The sequence below is a fragment of the Mytilus galloprovincialis genome, chromosome 2, assembly GCF_965363235.1.
Source record: "Mytilus galloprovincialis chromosome 2, xbMytGall1.hap1.1, whole genome shotgun sequence".
Classification (NCBI taxonomy): domain Eukaryota; kingdom Metazoa; phylum Mollusca; class Bivalvia; order Mytilida; family Mytilidae; genus Mytilus; species Mytilus galloprovincialis.
Genome location: NC_134839.1, coordinates 52,517,921 through 52,537,524, shown reverse-complemented (window position 1 = coordinate 52,537,524; position 19,604 = coordinate 52,517,921). Strand labels below are relative to the sequence as shown.

Below are 19,604 nucleotides of genomic sequence, written 5' to 3'. Positions count from 1 at the left end.
CGAGCTATAAGGTGTTTATCTTAGTTATTGAGCACATAACTCTTACGCTGCATATCACTTGTTTTACAAAAAAAAAAAAAACGGTTACGTAACTATACTTTTCGTGCGAGAAAGACGGTATAACCCATGCTAGTTTACAAGAACGAGCAATATGGGGTGGAACCATTGATTTTGTTGACAAAAATTTAGAAACATGATGGTCATGACAGATTTTCTTAATGACAGCAGATTAGTTCCATGTAGTGTCAGTTATCGCCTTCTAACTGGATCAAACATCAATAATTATTATTAACGTTAGCATGCTGCACATGACGTTTTCAGTTTATTTTCGACTTATGAGTTTGAATTTACCTCTGATATCTTTCGCCTCTCTTTCATAATTGCAAATTGCATGAGTTTTCGGAAATTATACACATTTGAATTTTTATGCAAATACATAATAACTATATTTGATACAGCTCAATTAGACTGGATCAAATTACATGTACATGGTCATACATGTACCAGTTTTTATACCCCTTAAATTTCAATTATCATTTTAAAATTCAAACCTGAAAACCAAACCGTATGAAGATAGTAAATTCAAAATCGTTTGACGTTAAAAGTAAATTGCATCATATTTAGCAATACTTTTATTGCTTTCATTTTAAGAAATAAATAGTTGCGCCATGAGCGCATGATACGTCCATCGTCTTGTGTGCAATAATCATAAATAGTTTCTGAGACACAGTGTGACATGTGAAACCCCCCTTTTTTAACAAAAAAACTCAATAGCTCTAAAATAAAATTTAAATCATCACCACCAAAAAGTATACAGATCTTTAGATAAATATAACTAAGAGTATTAAGTTTAAAGCAATAATCATAAATTGTTTTTAATCTTATTTTCACCAAAAAGTATACAGATTGTTTGACCATCAAGGAACAACTATTATATTAAGTTTCATGAAATTTGGATGAGTCGTTCTCAACTTACGGTGCGACATGTTTACGACGGACAGACGAACGCAGGAAGTTTGAATACCATAATACGTCCGGTTAAAATTTGACGGGCGAATAAAAAGCATGCATATGTAAGTTCATTTGTGTTACTACGTTTTTTGATTGAGTTAAGCCATTCCAATTGATATTTTATAGTTTGTCTTTCTATGTTGTGATGTTACACTATTGTTTCAGATAAGGGAGAACTTTCAAGGTTTGGTACCATTAAACAGTTTAATCCCGATGCAATTGTTTGGTCCTAATTCAGTAGTTGTCGCTTGTTGATGTTGTTTATAAGTGTTTCTCGTATCGCGTTATTTTAAACAGATTAGACCGTTTATTTTCCCGTTTGAATGGTTTTACAATAATAATTATTTAGGGCCCTTTATAGCTTGCTGTTTGATGTGAGCCAAAAGGCTCCATGTTTAAGACCGTACCATGACCTATAATGGTTTACTTTTATAAATTGTGACTTGGACGGAGAGTTGTCTCATTAGCACTCATACCACATCTTCCTATATCTATATATTCAAATACTAGTATAATAAACGTCGTGTTATTCTATTTTACAAATAATGGAGGAAATACCTAATTTAGTAATAAAAAAGTCATTTGGGTGAAAAGTGAAAAAATTATAATCATCTGAATAAGTTGCAATAAGAGTAGGATAATATTTTGATGAAATTGCATAGCCTGATTCAAATTATTATATCAAATTTACAATACGTCTTATGTACACACGAAGACATAAAAAAGATATTTTCATCAACAGCACAGTAAGTCAATGTGATACATGTATAACATGTACTCATACGTGCTGCGTGCAATTGATTTGTTCTGTTCTGGATTAAGTTACTGTTTAAATGGTGTAATTATCTAATGAACTAAAAAGACAAAATGAATATATATTTTTTGATTTTTCTTAATATTTTATCAAACAATTGTTTAGGATACAATGTATAAAATTCATCATGTTGGTCCGTCACGATATACGGTTGCAAATTCACAAAAACATTGTACGACGATTTTCAATGCCAAACTTGACGTCTGGCGTTAGACTTGAAATTTTGAATGGTGTCTGGCAGCGGATATCCTTCTTCAAATAAAGATGAAGTTGAATCGTCTGCTGAAACACCCGAATCTGAAATGTAATAAAAATATAATCAAATTTGCCATTCAGGTTTCAAGTCAAAAATGAAATGTCTTTGGCAGGGGCTCTTTTTACAAAACATCTTTCGACACAACCTATCGTAAGTTATACTGAAATGTTCATGACTTAAAAGAGTATTTCACTCATAAGATTTTGTTTGCAGTTAGTCTTTGTTTCGGACCTCCTGATTGGGTCAGGAAAAAAAAACCACTACGCGTAGGACTATTTTAGAATATTTGTCTTTGAGACGGTGCTTTGTTAAACATTCATTATAATGGTGAATTTCAGTTGTTTTCTACTGTAATACAGTGTATTTGTAAGCAGTCATTATAAACATGAAACATTCCAATTTTTAAAAAGCATGTTGTATCAATATACTAAAACTGATATTGCAACTCGTAGGTGCACCTCAATGTATAATAAATTCAAATCCGAAATACCATGCCTTACGTATTGTTGCCGGGTGGTTGACTTTATACCCTTGATAGATACTAAATATAAAACTATTAATTATGAATTTTTTTGACACAAAATAAGAAGATAATCAACATTTGTTTGTGCTTAAATGTTTTTAAATGTTGGATATGTTTTAAGCAACAGTCTCACAGTTATCTCAACACTTACTATAAATGATTCACCCATACATACATACCAGATTTGATTTCATAGTCCGTCGTTGCAAATTCTCTTGAGGCAAATTTTTTGTTTGATGTTGTCACAAAAGTTTTAGATTTAAAAGGTTCTATCTTTGGATTTTTTAATTTGTTGTAAGTCTTTATAGTTGACCGAGCTGGTTTAACAGGATGTAGAAAATAAGGTGATTTCCAATTGGTCCTTTTACTCGTTGTTTTCTTTCTTTCTTCTGGTCTTTCTATACTGTGTTTCATTTGCTTTTTCAATAACATAAACCTGTTTTCAGAAGTCCTACTAGCTGGACGTGGTTCAAAAAAATTGTCAATATTCCTAAGAGAATTATATGAAGAGACTGATACTGGCCTTTGAAACATCTGTACATCTTTTTGTTTAGATGTTCTATGTGTGTGTTGAATGTTTTCGTTCGATTCTCTTATCGTCTTCATCTTACGTTCATTACCTCTGTGACGCATTGACTGGTTAGAGGATTCAGAAACCTTAAGCTTAGAATTTCTAAAGTCAAAAAGCGCTTTTTCCTTGTTAGAGATTGTTTTCTTTCGTTTATATTGACGACCATCATTTTTGTATACCTCACTGTCTTGAAATGTTTTGACTTTCGGGTAATAAGAATAATTGTTCACTGAATTATTAGTTTTATTCATTTGCTCCAGTGAAACACTTTTTCTCATATTTATCATTCGAGTTGAAGGCCTTGATAAATCATTCATAGAACTAGAAAGGCGATAAAAAGATGAGGAGCGTGAATAATTTTCGGGTGATTCATTTTCCTCATCAAACTCATTTAAGTCAGCTATATCTGCTAGTTTATACGAAAGTGACAGATTTTTCCTGGGTTTTGATTTGAATAAATTACCATTATTCTCTCTTGATTGAGATTTGGTATACATTTTATCGTACGATCTTGCAGATGATATTCGAGCAACCTTATTACTATGCCTGTTTTCCGAGGGTCGGTTGTATGTGCTTAATGATATAACGTTTTCCGAACTACTTCGTTCTAGTTTGGCTGGATCTGAAATAACAAAATAGTATGTATACATGATGTGTAGTCCAACTGCATGTACTAAAATGGCAACACAACCATCCACAATACACGTTTATGTTGAAAAACTTATATCCAAAGACAATACAAAAAATAAAAATTTCGACAGGTACATTTATTATCAAAACAGGATACTCACACCACAAATGAAACATTATATATTTTGTGAATTATTGACTGTTATTTTCCCATAATAAACTTTTGTTCATTTTTAGCAATATCTAAAAACATTGAGCATTCTATGTAATGTTAAATTCTCAATCTTCCCGTTTCTGTTTTTCTGCTAAACATTATATCAGCAGCTTTTTTAGTGTTAAAATTTTGTTGACGAGATCAACGTTTTCAATTTGTAGAATAAAGAGGGGGTCGAAGGGTTCCTGATACTGAAATCCCGGGCTTAAAAACATGAAATCCCGAGGTCCCGAATTTAAAGAAATGAATCCCGACTTTCCGAAATTCGAAAAAAGAATTCCCGGATCCTGAAAGGATCCATCCCGAAATCCCGAGCTTAAAACACCCGATCCCGACGTCCCGAAAAAGGTCCTGCCCCCCCTCAATTGATTGATATAGACAAAAATAAGATTTATTGTTGAATAGAAATCAAAAGTATTCAAAAATATAGCCGTTCAATACAAATCACTGGCAAATTAAAGCAATAGAATGTTTTATTTGTTAGTTGAAATTCGCTTTGAGATAGATTTCAGTTTATTCTGTCTGCACTTTGTGCTTTGTGTTCTTTTCATGTTTTTTTCTTCTTTTGTGCTTCACGCCGACCTGATGTTGATAGTTTGTTCTCACGCTATGCAGGTACATCACTGTGATCAAATTTTTAATGTGCATGTTCCAAGCAAGGAGCTTGAAACTCATGGTTTGTCGTCGTGTTCTCTCTGTCCATCACAATAGTTCTATGTGCCGTTCCATTGTCAGTAGATATTGTTCAGTCAATGTATTAGACGTTGTACGTTTTTGTTTTTGCCGCTGAACACCAAATTATTTTGCTCTGCTCTTTTTGAAAATTATTTTACATATTTGAATCGGATGAATCTAGACTACAAAGTCCAGGTCACTTTCATCAGATGATTGACACCATTGTAGAAATAGGAGTAAATTATTTGCATATGTATAATATTTGAGAAAAACTTGCACCCAGTTTTGTATACTGGTATTCATTTTAAAACAACATCATATATGAATCTATTTGTATCATATTAAAAGTGAATTCTTGCTGTAGTTCATAAAATGCTTTCATTCATTTTATTTGTTTAAATGATACTTTATGTAAAATTTATACCTTTAGGAACTAATCGTTTCTTGCTGTATAACTGATTTCTTGGTTTTAGAAATTCAGGACCAAGAGATATCTCCTGCAAAGGGTATTCATCATTCTCTAGAAAGTTAGAATATCACATGTGATAAAATAGTATTGTTCAACTGACATGCATATCAAAATATATGTTTCCGTAGCGATTAATCTCATATATGAGCCACCTTTGAGACATAAAAAGTAAGACAAATGTTCTCAAATCCTTTTTGAAAGCAATGTAATATTTCATTAGCATTTAATTGATTGGCTATCTAATATTGTAACAACGTGAGAATGTCAGCAGCAGACAAAATTATCTATTCAAAAATTGTCCAACGATTTTCTGAATTTTGACTGAGCTGGAATTTGAAGGGCGGAGGATACATACATAGCCAACTTCCATGCAAGAACAGAAGCTCATAAACTCGGTATTCAGTTGTTCGGGAAAGTCCGGAGAGCCGACAACCTTGCTTTGGTAGTTGAGGAAAGCAGGAGACGCGTACCTTGTTGACGCACAAGCCATCGATCTTTTTGGAGTTTATAGCATTTCCATCGGTTTTCATTTTACCTTGATTTGTATTTTTCAAATTTTTAATGAGATTTGAATATCGGTAAACTACTGTTGCTTCTTATTTCTATCAAAGTAACAAAGCTTATGTTCTTTTGTATTGTACTTCAATTTGGTTATTGATGTCACTTCTAGCGTACATGATGTAACCTAATAATTTACAACTAAGCTAATATAAATGTTTTCCTATTTCCTCGCGTGTAGTAAGAGTTACACTAACGCCAACCAAGAAAATCAGGAAACATTTACAATAATTTCATGAAGGTATCAAAAGTTTATGACAAACTTGTTCATACTTACTTATGCTAATTTGACGTACAGGCACACGAATACACAGCTGCCTAATTTAAGCACCTTCTATTGTTAGACGTAACAAATCTTTTTCACAGGCTATTATGTTAACAAGATTATTCAATATTAACTCAGTCATACTTTTTTAATTCATGTACCATATCTTATACGTGTTATAATTGTTTATAAACTTCAGTTTGTCTTGAGTTGCAATTTCAATATGATACAATTTTCATACATAATAACAGAATTACCTTTCACTTTCATTCTCTTTTTAAACACGCTGATATTATTCTTTATTGTTGATTTGAGTTTCTGCTTTTGTCTTTGCTTTTTGCAGTAGACATACAGTTTGTATATTATAATAATCAGCAGAATTAAAAAGATCAGTCCGAAGATAACTCCCAACACAATGGCGACTATGTTAACAGAATCAGAAGTTGATGTGAATGCTACAAAATATATTACAAAAACAATAATATATCTAAATATATCTAGGTATATGTATATTCGTACCTTTATCACACATTCACCAAGGTACATGATATAGCTTGTTCGGTGAGAGCCAATGTTCCGTGTCGAGGACCGTACTTTGACCTATAATGGTTTTTATTTACAAATGACTTGGATGGAGAGTTGTCTCATTGGCACTCATACCACATCTTCTTATAGCTATAAATTTAAATACATGGGAGTATATAAAAAACTGTATAATATTTTTATAATTAATACCAGTATATAAACATACATAGAGAAGTTAATTTTGCTGATTTTACCAAATTTAAAATCGTTTTCTCGAACAAATCTATTGTTTTTGATAGCACATCACAAAAATTGAAGATGTTTCACAATTACCTATAGACTTCATTTAAGAGATGATGGATTGACATAATCATATGCTTAATAAAATATTTATGAATTGAAAATTTAATTTATTTACAGATACAATTAAGTAAATCTAGATACTTACGACAAGTTGCTACAAAAAAAAGTAAATTTGCTAGATGTACAACTACATGTATTTTCCTCTATTGTTTGATTCATAGGTACTTCAAACGTTAATGGTAAATGCAACACCTTTAAAACATTACATTGCTTTGTGATTAGATAATGAATCCTTTTATGTACTCGATTGCGGACGTTCTGTTTTGAATTTCCCTCGGTATTTTTTTGTTATTTAACTTTTGTGACCAACATGTTGCATCGAGATCACCACTAGCTTACCGAAAAGGTAACATAAGACACACCACTTTATTTGAATATACTCATCTTCGCTACTCATAAACCCGATGAAGCAGTGTTCAAATATTGGAAGTGGCTCGCATGATTAGTTTTGTACTGCATATGTGTCGTTTAAAACGAATAAATGAACACTAATCAGTATAAAAAATGATTCCTGTCTTCTTGAGACATTTAAGACAAAAAAAAAAACATAAGCAAAACGAATGGTCGCTTAAAAAAAAGAAAATTTATATCTTGAGAATCCCAGCAGTAAGCATTTATGTAAATGTATATTCATGTAAAAAGTGTCAATTATAATTGTACTTACTTTTAGCAGTCATTACATATAATTCACCATCAGTTGGCTTTGTAGTGGAACTTTGATCTTTTTCACAACGCCCAGGACTGGCTGTTAATCTCCTTTCTGTACCAACAATACTCACAGCCTGATCAAACATAATTAAAATACTCGATTTGGGTTTTTTTTCTGTGTGTTATTTCCTTTCCTTTCCTTTCTTATAGTTGGTAAATTATATCATTTCTTACTTCTATTGAATTCTTTTACACTTTTGTTTGTTTTTGCGAGTTTTGGAATAGTGTTTTTGTAATATATCAGTATTTGTAGCACTTTGACCGTTGTTTTTGTAGTTGAAATTTCTTTTTGATAAACTTTAACAGATATATCATACGCATTCAGTTTTCTAAGCAGTGAAGATAATTGAATTGTTGTACAAAACTACAAAAAAATACTTACGATGCATACAAAACGAAATGTTGTCAATTCATTTACAGAGCCTGGATTGTATAAACCAGAATAATAAGTTCCATCAGTGGAGTCTGGTGTAATGGCTGATACACAAAACAAATTACCTTCAGCTATAAAACAGATAAGAGGATTTTGATAACATGAATTAAGTAATTTAGATATTTAAATGGAATCATTACTTTAGTTAGTACAAATAGCTCCGATGTATAAGTAAAAGAGTTGAAAGATACACAAGGAACATTCACACCCAGAAGCAACCGACAAAGCCACTACAAAATAAAAAGAATGTCAAAACAGGATACAAAACACAATAAAGAAAAATAATGACAGAGCAACATGAAACCCACCAAAAACCTGAAGTATTTCACTTATATATTATATTAAGACATTTCTACAGATTGGCTTGATATTTATACATATGATGAGGACATAATCGTTCAATAAGTTTAATTTAGGTCTGGAGCTAGCATTTCAATAACTGCTAGAAGTTCTTTGTTAATTTATGATTTGTTTAGTTTCATGTGATACCTATTCTAATATGGGACTCGGACTTCTTTTTAACTGAGTTTTACAGTGCGTATTGCTGTGTGTTTGTTTTTCTACATTCACTAGACGTATAGTGGGAGGTTGAGTTCTCAAAAAACATGTTTAACCTCGCTACATTTTTGAGCCTTTCCCAAGTCATGAGCTTCCTTTGTTAGTCTTGCATAATTTTTAATTTTAATTCATTTTATATTTGCAGTATGACGTCCATTATCACTGAACTAGTACATATTTTTGTTAAAGGGCCAGCTGAAGCCCGCCATCGGGTGTGGGATTTTTGCGCTGCATTTAATTAGTGGCCTGCATGTTTTTGCTCTTTGGTCGGGTTGTTGTCTCTTTAACACATTGCTCATTTACATTCTCAATTTTTTTTATAATGTATGTATATTGTTTAAAGATTGATTCGTTTTTGTACTGGCATATTCAGGACAAGAACAAAATAGCAATGGATCCAATGTTATCAAATAGTATTCTTACATATAATATGTGATTGATTGTTTATTATATCTACTAATAAATGAGAAAAAAAGTTGAACAATTTTAGTCTTACCAGTAAACATGACCGACGATGTTGATGAAGTGCATAGCTGGTGTAGATTTAGATCAAATGTTAAATTTTGTCTGTTTTCACAGACAGTCAAAAGACTATTTCCATCCCCGTTACAAGCATTAGTAAATGTCGCCGACGTCAAGGAATAGTAAAAGTTGCCAAGGAGTGGATCCATACAGTATGTCTTTGACGAGCTTGAATAATCTAGAAGTTAAATCGAAATACAAAGTAGATTAAATATAAAACGTACATATCCGGTATATGCTTCAGGAAATTTTTACCCACTAGAAGCAACTATTTTTTCACTTCAAGTATTGACATTGGTCAATAATGATATACATGTAGTTGGAAATGGGATTAAATTTAATAATGTAGGTAGATGGCAATGGCGCAGCAATGTAATCACAAATGTTGGCTTAATCTTCCAAGTGTGAAGAAGAGGACACTGGATTGTAACCCATAGCTATCGAAGATGAAGTATTTAAAATAATTTTCTTATTGGTAATAAACAATATGTTTTTTAATACTTATTATGCAACTACATCTGCCAGATGAAAAGATTTATGAATGGGATTTTCCTAAAACTGACAGTTACAAATGTAAGTTATACATCGGTAACAGTATTGAAGTTATCGAAATTATTGTAATTTCAAATAAACACACTTTTTTTTAGAAGGCAATGCTAAGATCTAGATTTTAAAAAAATGCAACAGTTACATCTTGATTAATTATCGCATCGCTATCATAATCATATTTACCAACTTTGACCATACTGTTGAACTCTGCCGTTGTTGGGGTTACAGTACACTCAGTTGCAAAGTCTGGACTCACACCTGTTTCCCAAAAACTAACACGCTCATTGGCAAATCTGTTGTTTTCCGCTATTGAAAAACGAAAAAAAAAACCAACAAAAAAAAAAACCAATTAAATTCAGTAACATGAGATGGTAAAAACCTTAATCTTTTCTCTATTTTTTAGTTTGATTACAGATTTAATTAAATTTGAAATTACAATATAAACTAATACTTTGTAACTTCCTATCAATTTTGTATTTAACAGTGGCTTTTTATTTCAATATTGAACCTTGATTAATAAAATGTGATTCTTCTTTTATGGTTTCGTTAGACTTTAATCAGTGATGAATTTTACGGTAATCTAGCTGTTAACCTGATTGAACACTACTTGAAAAATATCAGTTTATAAATTTTGCACTTAAGTATTACATGTATTACATGGTTCATACGTCCTCTTGAAATCTTAATATCCGTAGTTAAACAAGTCATATATATATATAAAAGAAGATGTGGTATGATTGCCAATAAGACTACTATTCAAAATACACCAAATGACACAGAAATTAAAAAATATAGGTAACCATACGGCCTTCAACAATTAGAAAAGTCCATACCGCATTGTCGCTATAAAATGCCCTGAATAGACATTGTCAATTGTAAAGTCTAACATGACGTCCTTCAAACGCTTTGAGTATACACCCGTGGTAAAATATACATATATTGTTAGGGCTGTTCCGATTGCACTCCCACGTCATTTGTGTTTTATGAATGAGTAACCCGACGTCATGGAACAATGACGTCAAAAAATAAGCATTTTAGGGGAAAATACATGCTTGTGAAACCGAAAAACATCACAACAAGAAAACGTAAACAAATGATGCTAAAATGTGTGTGTAATATTTGTGATTGTTGTATACATATGAGTACAATAATCATTTAGATTCACCCAAACTTATCTGAATATGTTATTGTAAATATTTTAAGCATCAATATTTATTTAGCTTGATCCGTTGATTTATGTAAATTGAATAGTGCGTTTATTTCCGGGAACGGCAAAAATGCCATAACCTTGAGCGCTTCGACCCGAAACAATTGCCGTAATTGTCCTATTAGAATGAAAATAATTCATGGGGCTTAAATATGTGGTGATTTTACCACGGGTTGTCCATTTATGCTGATATTTTACCCCTCGCTATCGCTCAGGGTAAAATATTTGTCATAAAGGGCCAACCCGTGGTAAAATCACGATACATTCAAGCCCCCATGAATTATTTCTTAAACAATTCAAACACGAAACGTCTAATGTATATACAAAATAATGAACGAAAACCAAATATACAACATAGCAACAACGACCACCACTGAATTACAGGCTCCTGATTTGGAACAGGCACATACATACAGAATGTATTTGGTTTTCATTTCTTTTTTGGTATATGACTGTTTCAATTGGTTTTTTTTTTTTTTTTTTTTTGTTATTTGCAAAGTTTTCGAAACCAGTGGTTGCAATTCTTACAAAGGATATTTCCGAGAGGCGTTTCGAACGCAACAAATACACTTGTGTATCTATGTTATAACATGCATGTTCTCCCTCAACACCGTACATTCTTTTGGTTCACTAGAAAATGATTTACTTTTAGAATTTGATTCTTTTTTTTACAATTTGGAAAGCTTTCACAAAAAAATTCCATTATACTTACATGACCGCATATAAAAGTAGTAAGAATTTTCGTTAACTCTGGTGAATGACAAACAAATATACAGATATCCCGTTTTCCCAAGATCTGCGAATGGATGATGATTTCTGAATAAAAGATTACTTGGGATTTAAAACATTAGCATAGTAAATATTGATCTCTCATTGCAGCCTTCTCACAAAAACCCTTATTTGCCCCAAAAATCCCACTCTCGATTTACATGTGTGGCCTGTTTATAACCCTATTACATATGAAGTGTCTAAATTTTTATACATACTCGGATTTCATTTTTTTTTTGCTATAAGAATTTGGGATAAAGGTTACATAGAAAAGCGCTTCGAACGCGCAAATCTCATATATTGTTAGTTCTTGATTTAATAGCGCTGGATCGATACAACTGCTAGTTATACTGTCTACGAGGATATCATTAGCTCAGTAGTCAGATCTTCATCGAAAAATACCAAGACCTAATAGATTAATATTCAGTGTCTTCTTCACCAATGATACAGTTGAATCTGTGCTGTTTTTTTTTAAAGGATTCACCCTTTTTGAATTTATCTTGGAGTTTAGTATTTTTCTATTCGTGTTCAGCATTGACATGATCGAGTACGGGTCTGCGATGCTCTTCAACTTTATACTTGTTTGGCTTTTTAGCTATTTTGATCTGCGCTTCATTGATAATCTTATGTAGACGAAACGCGCGACAGGCGTATCAAATTATATGCCTGGAATCTTTGATGACTTTTTACATACTTTTTAAAATTCCTTGTTGATGAATTAAAAAAAAATATTTAGAAACTGATATTTTAAACTCCTGAGTTACTGCTGACCTTTGGATAAGGCTACTTTTTCTATGTACAGTACTGTTGCTAGACATTTGCGAAAACTCGCATACACCTACGATTAGGATTACGATTACACTTACAGGTAACATTTAAACTTTGGTCGTCTCAAAGTGTAAATACAAACTGTCGTTCCAAACCAATGCTATCTCATTTATAATGATTTTAAATGTTGAACAATTGAGTTTTTAAGCAAAACATGTAACTATAATTAAAATATTTAATATCGGTCGTTATGTTAAACTATAGTTTAAGTATGCCACTCTAAAGTATGCATATGTTGAAGGCCGTACATTGACCCATTATGGTTTACTTTTATAAATTATTGTTTGGATGGATAGTTGTCTCATTGGCACTGATACCACATCTTCATATATCTTTATATGAAAAAATGAACGAACATCATTTCATAAAATGATTTGACAACTGAGATTTTTTTTCAGGAGAATGAGATTCAACAAGTTGTTGTTTAAGAACTACATGTACATGTATATATATTATTTTTTTCGTGGTATTTCATTTCCCTTTCGATAAATTTTTATAATCTTTAAATTTATCTCAATCGAGAAAACAGTTTGTTTACGTTTCCTCTATCAATAAACATTGAAAAGTATACGAAAAAAAAAAAAACACAACCCATTTTTTTGGTGATTATATTTATGTCGATCTTTTAAGACGTATAGAATTTGAACTATAATTCATCATCGTCAGACTCTGACGAAGAGACACCAAGACTACGTAGCAACTTCGGAATTAAAAAAATATAAAGTTATGGGGACTTTGTGGAGAAATCCAAGACAACGATTAACATCTGTTGTGACCATATGCGCTGCCTTCGTTTGCCGCCGTAAAGACTTATTTACATAATAAAAAAAAAATTTCATTTTGAGATGACCCTTTGTTTTTTTAACTGTAATCGTAAGTCTAAGGTGTAATCCTAGATGTAGACCTAGTTTCCGCAAATGTCTAATAATCTCCTACTATTTCTTCATATTTTATACATAATGTGATCATATTATTACCAATGTTATTTCATTGATCGGGCGGAGCTTACATTTTAATTTGCAATAGGACAGTCTATTTGAAGATATGTGTGATAAGGATGATTACCGTTATAATTATTACCGATTTCTAATCACCTATCAGTGTCATCAAAGTTATTTACAAAAGAATGACTGGACACTTCATTGATTAGTTTATCCTAAAACACCTATCTATAGATGGATTGGTTTATTATGAGCGAACCGATTAAACCCCACCCAGTCAAGTGAAATAAATCGAGTAATACATTAAAAAGATATGATCAGATTTTATAACGTTACAATTGATACTGCTGATAAATTGAAAATCGTAATAGTCCTGTAGTAACCGTTACGTCACAGATAATACCAAATAATATATATAATTAAAAACACACCAAATCATCAGCACCTTTACCTATAACATATGACTTTGCATTATTATTTCATTTTTAACGCTTTTATGGTGCAAAGATCATTTTCATTTCTTTTTATACATATTGATAGCGAAAACAGCAAACACTTTTTGTAAAAGATTCTAAATGACAATTTTAACATTGCTATATACGTGGGATGTTTGGCTAATCATATAACCAGGTTCAATCCATATTGGTTTCTTAAAATGTCCTGTACAAAATAAATTTCAGTTGTTATCGAATGGTCCGTTTCTATGTATGTTTGTGTTTGTTTTTGTAGCAGTTTAGTGTTTCTGTTGTTCAATTCTTTTCCTGTGTTTCCCTCGTTTTTGGTGACCCTGATCTATTTTCGCTTTATCGATTTGTGACTATTGAACAGCGGCATACTACTGTTTTTGCAAAGGACTACGTGTTTTATAGAACCAACATTTTTTGTCTACCTGATTATATAATATTCTGGTGATGACTGACCAAGGAAACAATCAAACGTAGTTGAGCTTGTGGACCCATCAATTCTGAATGAATGTTTCTCCAATGTTAGTGTACTGCTATTGATGAGAATTGTTCCATATTCACTACTATCCCAGTTTGCTTGTAATGATTCAGGAAACGTACAGTGACATCGTGTGTGATCTAAAGCGGAAAACGAATGAATCTAAAGTGAAAGATGGAAGTATTTTGTTCTCATACCAACGAATAATCACAAATGATATTTGAAAATATTCATAATGATACCATCACTTGTGTATGTTTTCTACAGTAGGTTTTTGACATAAAAATATAAATTATTCTAAAAGATTTTACTTCTTTGTGAATGCACTGTTAATTTCTATGATAAATGGAAAATATAAACGGTCCGTGTAACACTTATCAATTCAAAAAGTTTTCAATCTTTAGATTTTTGAAATTTTGATCAAAGTTTTAAAATATCAAAATTCAAAATTTTTGAAAAATTTTGAAATTTGAAAAATACACCAAATAGTTACAATTTCAAAATTCTAAAATACGTTTTTATATTTTATAGTTTAGATATTTGATCAAACTTTCAAAGTACTAAACTTAACGTGCAGTTTGATTATTTCGCTTTTTGAAAGTTTGAATTTTTATTTTTTTTATTAAAATATCAAAAATAGAATAGGGGCGAATAGAGGGGTACCTGTAAACTACGAAACGCAATATAAGCAAGGATTTGTATAGTTTACTATACAAATCCTTGACAAAAACGAAACGAATACTTCAGAACTATTTGGTTTTCCCAGCGGCCATCATTTAGGAGTAATAGTGAATACTGATGAACTCGCTGTTAACTAAATAGTATGGTACAATTGAGAAGTATATATTTCTATTGAACTTTAAGCAATGCAATGGCTCAATACACGTGTATCATCTCAAATCTGATATGTTTGTCACAATACTAACCGCTATACACGCTGAATTTAAGAGTAAGATCAAATATAAGTAGTTTGAAGGTTGAATACACTTTTTACATTCATACCATATACCAGTAAATGTAAACCAGAAACATTAAGCCTGTATATTTATGTTATAGTTGCCACTGTACATTAAGCGATCATCTTACCATTTGTAGATGTTGGCATTTTGAAATGGTACTTTGAAAACAATTTTAAAAGTTTCGTATCAACGATCAACATAGGATCAAGTTGAACAATCTATTTTGGAATCGGAAATATAAATATTGTCACTAAGGTGACACTATATTTGACTTTGATATCTCCACAAGGTGATCGTATATTTTTCAGATGCATATCCATAAATTTGACAATATGGTCTGAGATATAGTTAGAAAACGTTAGGACCGATGCTTGTAAAAAGGATATGTATGTATTATATATGTAGCTCCGTTAGGTGTCGGTGGCCCTCTAAATCCACCTCTGTTTTAAAATACCGACTAAAGGGAAACGGAATATTTTTTCATCAATGGATCGTTTCGTATTTGTTATTTTGACATATTTAAAGAGAGTGCCACGCTCCCTGCGCGATGAATTTTGCCGTTTTGGCCATTCACCAATGTTGCTGTCGAAAAACCAGGACATATAAACGCTGAATTTTAAGTTAACATTTGCCTGTGGAACGCTTAAACCGAATATTTGAAAGTCAAGTTAATATAAGAACCGAAACTATTGAAAATTTTGATAGTCGTACGATAACTAAAAAATGCATTAATAACAAATACGGAACTATCCCTTCATACAAAAAAAATAATTCCCAATTTCCTTCTTTTCCTATTTGTAAACAGTTGCGGATTTAGGATTCCTAAAGAGCTACATAGATGATAAATGCATATACTTTTTACAAATATCAGTCCAAACGTAGGGGAGCAACCATTGATCTTCAAATAGGGGAACATTTTTTTGTCGATGTGAGAATTTTGTTATCGCGTGAACAATTTCTTTTAGTTTTTCAATGCTATCAATCAAATTATTTGGTTCAAAATTTTAAACTATAAGGTATAGGAAAAAATCCAGACTATGTTTTGTAATCTGCTTGAACAGAATATGTCTTTTGTCAAATTGGGGATCAAATAACTTTTGTTTAAAAAAAAAATCTTCAGCTTTTACAAAACCAGAACGATGAATTAGATGTTAACGTTTACTTTCTTTGGCGTTTTTAATCATATATCACTTTATTTGGCCTTTTTTTTTATTTAATTTGATTCGAGCGTCACTGATGAGTCATTTGTAGACTGGCGTCTGGCGCAAATACAAAATTGACATCCTGGTATCTATGATGAGTTTATTTAGATACTTCATAACAGTTTCTTAGCTCCAAGCTACTTATCTTTGATCTTATTCTTAAATTCGTCGTGTATAGATGGTAGCAGTGTAAAATAGATTTTAACAACATCACCCAGTCGCGACTAGCGCAAAGTTCATTGCGACACCAAGGATTCAGTATTCCTACCGTACCAATACTTTGAACTGATGCCCTTAAAGCTTGCTGTTTGATGTGAGCCAATGCTCCGTGTTGAAGACTGTACTGTGTCCTATAATATTTTAGTTTGATAAATTATTACTTGAATAGAGAGTTGTCTCATTGGCACTCATACCACAGCTTCTTATATGTACAATATCTGATCGTCATGCAATCGATATAAAATGAAAACAAAGCGTTAAACAATGCATGCGTCCGAAGCACTTTTTTTATAACTTTCTTCATCAGTAACGATCCAAGGTAATTATTAGAAGGCCAACAATTTATAAAAAAAATAGTCGTCTTGACTAAAGCTTAAGATCGTTCAAAATTCCGACATGATTGCAGTTATTAAGAAGTCATTTAGCAAAACAGAAAATAATACACGTGTATATTGAGCCATTTTATTGCTTAAAATTCAATGGGAATATATACATACTTAATCCTACCATACTATTTGGCTAACTGTGAGTTCATCAGTATTCACTGTTACTCCTAAATGATGGCCGTTTGGAAAACCAAAGAGTTCTGAAGTATTCGTTTCGTTTCGATTTTATTCTGTTTCGTTGTTTACAGGTACATTTGTACCCCTCTATTCGCCCCTTTTCTATTTTTTATATTTGAATCAAAAATTTTAAAAATCAAACTTTCAAAAAGCGAAATAATCAAAACTGCACGTTAAGTTTGGCACTTATAAAGTTTTATCAAATATCTAAACTATCACATATAACAACGTAATTTAGAATTTTGAAATTTTACTATTTGGTGAAAATTTCAAAATTTCAGAATTTTTCAAATGTTTGGAATTTTGATATTTTAAAACTTTGATCAAAATTTCAAAAATCTAAAATTGGAAAACTTTTTAATACTTTGAATTGATAAGTGTTACACGGACCATAAAAAAACACTTGAGGTTTCAAAAATTTGGGAAAGTTAAAATACTTTGCTTGTCATTTTATGAGCACTGACACAATAACCCTTTGACAAAAACATTGTGAATCAAAGTTAGAAAATATATGGAAATATATACGTTTAGAACTGCGTGGTATAGAATTGATAAACAAATGCATAGCATGGAAAGCTTATCTAAGCAGCTGACACCATTTGAATTCGTAGAACCCAGATATCTTTATCTCCAATTGCTTTGTTTATACTGGATTGTTATTTGTTTACAACTCCGTCAACCTTTGCTCAATTGTGACACACCAGGTGAGACTTCTCACTGCCACTAGTAGAATAAAATCGGTTTACCGTTTCGGGGCACATACGATCATCCCCATTTTGACAGGGTTCTTATGAATCAAGAATGAATCACTGTCGTCTTTATCGTACCTCCAGTATCGGAACACGGGTATAAAGTATTTAAAAAACGTATTAACACAAATACCAAACTCAAAGGTTTGTTCAAAAGAGGGAAGTCGATCCATAAATCTTGACAAAATAAGACGTAGGACTATTTAACAACGGGTTGAATTGAATACAACTGTGCATATTCCTCACTTTATAAATGCATTTTGCGAAGAAAATGTTGGGTAAAATGTCCAACAGTACCGAAAAGGTTCACAAGTTTAAACTCATAACTGCAATGCTGCTAATGACAACGTAACTGCACATTTAATCAGCAGCATTGCAGTTACATGTTCATTACCGTTCTTTGAACGAACAAGGTACCAGAGAGTGTGAGTAGAATATAGATTCCGCGTTGTATTGCACCAATTATACTGTTCCTGATTTTTATATGCTTAAATTCAAGTTAAAGTATCCATGAAGACATATATCATGTTCTACTGATTATAACCCGAGCAGTGTTTTCTCTGTCTACCAAGTGCAACATGCTTGGTAGAGAAGCAGCAAATACCAATGTTTATGGTTTTAGTTTTGACTTCCACCTCTCGAATTTCCTTCTACGACGTCAACAAAGCTGTGTACATGATTGAAGATACATAATACCCAAAGTTAAAACATACATACCTATATATTGTAGGGAACACAGCAATAGTAAAATTACTTCCGTTTTCATTAGTAAGGAATTGTGAAACAATCATTTCTTTATCAAATGCATGGCCATTGCTTATTTTTGCATATTGTCATAATAATAGAATGAATAAATTATGAAGTCAGGCATTGATAAGTATGTTATTGTGCGTTCCTTTGAAAATCGTTTAACAACTTTTAAAAGTAAAACATGAGAGTGTAAATTTGGTTTTGTTTCTATTAATTGGACCAGTCAACTATTGAACCGATCAATTTAAATGTCTATAATTACAATTTATTCATTAACAGGTGTGGGTGTTGTCTTTCAAAGTAAACCATATAACTTTACATACTTTTTTGTCTTTAACAATCTGTTCTACCCAATTTAACAAAGGTGGACAATATTAAATAGTCAAAATCTAGGTACGAAACTTAATTGGAATATGCGTTAAAAGGACATTCGCCACGATTTGAAAAACAACTATTAAAAAACAATAGTTTTTGCTTCAAACATTAATGAAAGGGAAATATAGAAATAATAATTTGCTAATAGCAGCTAATTTACATTGGCTATTACATAATTTTGGAAATTACTTTTGAGAAGATAAGCTCTCTACAAAATTTCTGATTTACTAATGTCCTGCAAGACAATGGTTCTTGCAAGTCAATAATTCGACCTTTTTGGTCCAAATGCCTTAACAAAAACATTAAATGACTACCATGACATATATTATCTAAAAATCAGCACCAATTTCAAATAACAAAATAACAAACATCAGATTTGTATTTTTTTTTATGATATTTTCAAGAATTCTTTCATTTACCTTATTCATGAATTCATGCCGACAAAGGGGGATAACTG

The 19,604-nt window shown here is 31.7% G+C and overlaps 1 long non-coding RNA gene across 1 annotated transcript; it reads right to left on the bottom strand.

Annotated features, from left to right (window-relative positions):
- Positions 1-1,623: 1,623 nt before the first annotated feature.
- On the bottom strand, positions 1,624-6,716 carry LOC143063821 (uncharacterized). The gene is made up of 4 exons (XR_012975106.1): positions 6,244-6,716; positions 5,119-5,214; positions 2,784-3,797; positions 1,624-2,122 (listed from the first exon to the last, which is right to left on the bottom strand). It is a non-coding gene; the product is annotated as an uncharacterized LOC143063821 (long non-coding RNA).
- Positions 6,717-19,604: the final 12,888 nt, after the last annotated feature.